This window comes from Zosterops lateralis (assembly GCF_965231275.1).
Source record: "Zosterops lateralis genome assembly, chromosome: 6".
Lineage (NCBI taxonomy): Eukaryota > Metazoa > Chordata > Aves > Passeriformes > Zosteropidae > Zosterops > Zosterops lateralis.
The window spans coordinates 2,442,038-2,448,329 of record NC_139761.1 but is presented as its reverse complement, the minus strand read 5'-3'; the positions used below and the strand labels follow the sequence as shown (position 1 = coordinate 2,448,329).

At 50.6% G+C, this 6,292-nt stretch overlaps 1 long non-coding RNA gene across 1 annotated transcript; it reads right to left on the bottom strand.

The window, feature by feature from the left end:
• Positions 1-4,603: 4,603 nt before the first annotated feature.
• On the bottom strand, positions 4,604-6,288 carry LOC310910878. The gene is made up of 2 exons (XR_014590418.1): positions 4,849-6,288; positions 4,604-4,817 (listed from the first exon to the last, which is right to left on the bottom strand). It is a non-coding gene; the product is annotated as an uncharacterized lncRNA (long non-coding RNA).
• Between the last annotated feature and the right edge of the window lie 4 nt (positions 6,289-6,292).

The window sequence follows — 6,292 nt, the reverse complement described above, 5'->3', positions numbered from 1 at the left end:
CCCCATCCCTGTCCCTGCCCCATCCCCTGTCCCTGTCCCTGCCCCATCCCCTGTCCCTGCCCCATCCCCTGTCCCTGCCCATCCCCTGTCCCTGTCCCTGCCCCATCCCCTGTCCCTGTCCCATCCCCTGTCCCTGTCCCTGCCCCATCCCCTGTCCCTGTCCCTGTCCCATCCCCTGTCCCTGCCCCATCCCTGTCCCTGCCCCATCCCCTGTCCCTGTCCCTGCCCCATCCCCTGTCCCTGCCCCATCCCCTGTCCCTGCTCTGCCCCATCCCCTGTCCCTGCCCCATCCCCTGTCCCTGCCCTGTCCCATCCCCTGTCCCTGTCCCTGCCCCATCCCCTGTCCCTGCCCCATCCCCTGTCCCTCAAACCCTTCCCAACCCCAAAATTCCCATTTTTAGGGCGCAGCTCAAGGGGATCACTCAATATTTTGTATTTTCTTTTCAATGTGAGCCCCCCCATTGCCCAGTTTTGGGGGAATTTCAGGTGGAAGATTTTGGAGGAATTGAAGGAGTTGATGGGGTTTTTATAAGGTGGGTGACACTGGGGTGACACAGGGGTGACACTGGGGTGACACTGGGGGTGACACTGGGGTGACACTGGGGGTGACACGGGGGGACACGGAGGTGACACTGCGGTGACACAGGGAGTGACACTGGGGGGTGACATGGGGGTGACACTGGGGGGTGACACTGGGGGTGACACGGGTGACACTGGAAGTTGACACAGGGTGACTCTGGGGGGTGACACTGGGGTGACACTGGAGTGACACTGGGGGTGACATTGGGGTGACACTGGGGATGACACTGGGGGTGACACTGGGGTGACACTGGGGTGACACTGGGGTAACATGGGGGGTGACATTGGGGTGACACTGGGGATGACACTGGGGGTGGCAGGGGGGTGACACTGGGGTGACACGGGGTCTGTGTGTCCCCCACTCCCCCTGGCTCCCTCGGTCCAGATTTTTCCCTCCTCTCCTGTTTCCACAGCAACACCTGGTGACTGATTTCCTTCGATGACTGATTTCCTCCTGCACCAAAGGGGCCGAGGGAGCTCATCACACCCTGACATCCCAAAAAAACCCCACTGAGAGGTGTCCCCCAGCCCTGGCACCCAGCACTGTCCCCTCCATCCCTCCACAGTGACCCCCAACACAGCATTAATTACCAGCGATCATTTCAAGGTGCCAGAAATTCCCTTTAAAAAGCCACCAACACACGGGGGATTTTTATGTTATTATTATTATTTTTTTGTGATTATCACCAGTTAGTCAGCGGTGCCTCACCAGGGTGATGCTGATGGGACACATCCAGCCCGGCTTGGTTTTTTTGGGATTAAAAAAAGAGGATGCAATGCCAGGCACCCACAATGGAGAAAGCAGGGAGAGGGAAATTAATTAGCAAATTAAAGATATCCCTGCAGCATTTCCTCCCTTTTTTTTTTTTTATGGTGCATTTTGCAGTTTGCTCCATAAAACTGGCATTTGCCCCCTACAAATCCCAAATTTCTGACTTCTCTGGCTGTCCTGGAGTAGTGATTGGAGGTGCAGAATTTGGAAATGGAGAAGAGATGGCCCCAGGGCAGCTTTTTTTTTAATCTTTTTTTTTGGTCAGTGTTTAAATCCATGTGATGGGAAGGCAAAGCAGCAGGGGAGAGCTGCCAGCAGCTGGAGCACCCCAGGGAAAAGGCCACAGTGGGCGCCTGGGGACACACCAGGATGGGAACTCGAGGACCTTTCCCTCCCCTGGGAGCCTCCCCCGTGCTGAGATGAAGCAGGAATGGAGGTCAAGTCATCAAAGGGAGAAGGGGAAATCATTAAATCCATTCCCATTTAGCCTTTTCCAAGCACAGCCCACAGGGAGAGGAGAATTCCCTCCTCTCCTCACCCCCTGTCTGGTGAGACAAAACCCTTCCCCATCTGGGTTTTAGGAAAATTCCGGGGTTTTATAGGGCAGGGATGAAATCTGGAGGCTATACTTAGCCAGCAGACAATACAATCCCCCTCCCAGAAGTGGCTCATTCCCTCGTGCTCCTCCCCTGCTGCCCCAAAAATGTCAGATTTCAGCAGAAATCAGCAATTAGGGCTCCGGACCTGCCGGTGGTCAGTGCCTGCCTCGCCTCCGGGGCCTGGGGATATTTTTAGAGGACAAAAGGGAATTTGTTGGGAACGTACAATTATTTCTGGAGGCTGTGGAAAAGGCACTGTGGATGGTGCCAGGGGAGGGGGGCAGTGACACTCCAGTGACATCTCCATCCCCTGAAGCTCTCCCAGGGTTTGGAGAAGGGATGGATGGTAAAGGCAGGCAGGATCCAGCTGGAGAAACCACTCTGGAAGTTTTACTGATGTCGCTTCCCCATGGAAAACAGGCTCTTCATCACCACCACCATCATCTTCATGGAATGCCAGAATGGTTTGGGTTGGAAGGGACCTTAAAGTTCATCTCATTCCATCCCCTGCCACAAGCAGGGACACCTTCCACTCTCCCAGGTTGTTCCAAACCCCATCCAACCTTGGCCTTGGACACTTCCAGGGATTTGGGGCAGCCACAGCTTCTCTGGGCACCCTGTGCCAGGGTTTCACCACCCTCAAAACCAGGAATTCCTTCCCAATCTCCCATCCATCCCTGTCCTCAGACAGTGGGAAGCCATTCCCTGTGTCCTGGCACTCCCTGTGAGAGGATAAATCCACTGAGGATCAAGAGATGCTCCAGAAACTGGAAATGGAGACATGGAAAGGTTGTGGGTGTTGGTACCTTCCACAGTTTTTTCCTTGGCTGGAGGAAGGAGGTGCCAGGCTCAGCAAACCTGAGCAAAGAAGTGGCCAATTATCTTCTGAGTTTAATTAGCACCAGTGGGAGATGGAGGGTGGTCCTGGGTGCTGTGGGGGAGAGAGGCAGCACAAACCTTCCAGCAGACATTGGAGAATCCACGTGTAACCAGCCAAAAACATCAACTCAGGATTCCCCCTCAGAGTCACATCCTGAACCAAGCTTGTGGAACTCCTTCCCTTGGGGAAAACTCCAAAAATCTCCATCCCACCATCCCTGAGGATGCTCTGAGCAGAGGAGGAAGAGGGATGGAAGGGGAGCAGAGCTCACTCATCACACACACACAGAGTGAGTGCTGCCTGCCTGAAGTAGGGAGCAGGATTGGTGTCCTTGGTTGCAGTGTAGGATGTACACAAAGTATTTATTCTATCACCATCTTCATGAACTGTTGAAACCAGGTGGGCTAGTGTTTTCCCAAGCCCCTGCCTCTTCTGCTAATGGCCTTTGGAGTGTCTTCTGCTCGTGGCCCATTAACGCCTGGCCCATGAGTCACAGGGAATTCCCTCCAGAGGTTATCTCTGTTTAATGGGCCATCAAGGAGCCACTGCACGACTTCTCATCCCATTGGGAGATGCTCCCAATGCCCAGGGGGAGGAGCCAAGCATTCCCACCTGGAGAGAATCTGGGATTTGGGACAGGACAAGCAGCCCTGAGCCACTGGATTCCCAGAGGAGCAGAGCTCCCAGACCTTTCTGTGGGATCACTGCTTCAGGAAGAGCCCCTCACCTGGACTGCTCCCCCCACCCTGCTCAGGGTGTGTTCTGACTCTGGCAGTGCTCCTTTGTGTTATTGCATTGATTTTATTTTATTTTACCTTTTTACCTTTCTTCTTATTAAATTATATCTCTGACTTGGAGCCTCTCATTCATTTTGCTTTCAAACCACAACAATTGGGGTTTTGAGGGGCTGGGAAAGGCTCTGCCCCCCCAGCTCCACAATGAGGGGTTCACCCCTTTATCCCCACAGCTTCTGGAGGCTGGGGACCCCCCTGAGCATCCCACCAGGACCCTTAATATGGACATTGCATACACCCACTTGTTTCAGGAATTCTGTCCATGCCTCTTCCCAACTCCAGAGCTCTGGAACTGGCTGGCACTTCCACAAAAATCACCAAAAATCAGGATTGTGAGGTTCAGCCCATCCACTGCCCTGACTGAGGTTCACAAAAATCACCAAAAATCAGGATTGAGAGGCTCAGCCCATCCACTGCCCTGCCTGAGGCAGGAATTGCCCTAACCTGCTCTCTGGAGTTGGGATCACTCGAGCTGAGAACACAATAAATGCAACGCTGTCCTCAAATTCCATCTCTTTCTTAAGCCTCGGAGAGATGGAATTCCCAACTCAGGATCGTTGGAACTGGTTGGCATTTCCAACAAAAATCACCAAAAATCAGGATTGAAAGGCTCAGCCCATCCTGAGGCAGGAGTTGCCTTAACCTGCTCCCTCCAGAGCAGAGAACACAACAAATGCAACATTGCCCTCAAATTCCACCTCTCCCTTAAAAAGCCTGGGAGCATTTTAGACCTCCAAGAGTCAAAGTGATGCAAACAACTGTCACTTTATTGTCACGTCCAGCCGTACTGCAAAAGGCACACAACAAAACTTCATTGGTACAAAAGAATTATTTCGCTCCGGGGGATTTTTTTTCGCGTGATTTTTCCTTGAGTTTTCTTTTTTTTTTTTTTTCTTTTTTTTTTTTTTTGCTCCTTTTGCAACACAGTCACTGGGCTCTCTCCCATCGCCCTGATGGGAAGATCCTTTCACAGAAAGGATTATTTATTTTTTAATTTTTTTTGTGCAGACAGACAGCTCCTTATTGCAGGGGGAACAGCCCTCGAGGGCACGGCCCTGCTGGAAGTGCCCCGGCCACCTGCAGGAAAATTGGGAATAAATGGCACCTCTGTGTCCCCCTGCTCCAATGGCACCTCTGTGTCTGTCCCCCTGCTCCAATGACACCTCTGTGTCTGTCCCCTGCTCCAATGGCACCTCTGTGTCTGTCCCCCTGCTCCAATGACACTTCTGTGTCTGTCCCCTGCTCCCTGGCACTGTTTATAGGGATAAACTCCATCACAGCCTTTAACATCAGCCCAACTCCAACTCTCATCGCTCCACTCTGGCTTTGGATAAGGGATAATGGGATGGGGCTTCCCCATTTCTGGGCAGTGTTGAGCATTTCTTTCCATAATTTATCCCTTTTTTTCCCCTCCAGCTCTGTGTTTGTGCAGAGTGGGGAGAGCACCCAGAGCTGGCAGAGCAGGGAAAAGAGGCTGGGGATGAATTTGGAGGATTTTCCTGCCTGTACCAGCAGGGAAACTCATGTTGCTGGTGCAAACTCAGCTGGGGGCTGGAATCATAAACCCAGCACTCAAATAAAAGTTTTGGGAGTATTTGGTGGAGTTTCCCTTAAACCAGAGTGGGGCACACAGCCCTGAGCCCCAGCAGCATCCTTCCAGCTGCCCTGTGTGGATTTAGGGAGATTTAGGGATGCTTTAGGGATGCATCCTGCCCTGCCAACATGGGATATCGACATTATTTTCCCATAAAACCCCTCAGGCAGGGCCAGATCAAGCTCTGGACACAGTGCCAGGGTCCCACAGCAGCTCTCCCATATCCCAACATCCCAAGAGAGATTTTATTTTAATTTTTTTTGCACTGTGCCTATAGCTACACTCCATTTCTTTTGGTACCAGCTCCCCTTTCTCAGCTCCCTCCCCCAACATTTCTTATAAAAATAAGATTGTGCTTATTTATAAAATAATTATAATTTTTTTTTTTTTGGTTTGTTATTTTTAAGAAAAGCTTCCAGTTAAAAAAAACAAACAAAAATGGTGGTATATCAAAATATGGCAAACCTTTGGCTGTCAATGGCTAAACTCTAATTAAAAATATCCACTACAAAGGCATTGTGCTGTGATAAAATGAACTCTGCAATGCTTCAATTGCAATATTCCACCTGGGCTGTCTGGCTTCCCTGGGACACACTCAGAAACCACCCCTGGGTTTTCCTGGCACGTCACCATCGTCCTCTGGCAGAATTATTCCAGCTGTAAGACACCTAAAGATGCATGAAAAAGCCTTGGGAAGAAGAGAATGGAGATGCAGAGGGAAGAGCCACATGGAAAAGGCGGTTTGGATGCACATTCTCCTCGAGAGGAAAGTCTCTTTTCTCACCTTAGTGCTTAGGAAAAAAAAAAAATTAAAATAGAATTGTTGATAGAGTTCATTAAAGAAGAGAGGCAGATCCTTTGTATAAAAAAGCGTTTCAGAGCAGGAGTAAAATGCAAATGGGTCTATAAGATCCAGACATATATAAACATACATACCTCGATATATTTATATATGTATTCTCTAGATATTCAATGTTTGGGATGCATTATTGCATTATCCTTAGAGGGGATTTATTTTCTTCAATCCTCCTTTGATTTCTTTTTTTTTGGGGGGGGGAGGGTGTGGTGGTTTTT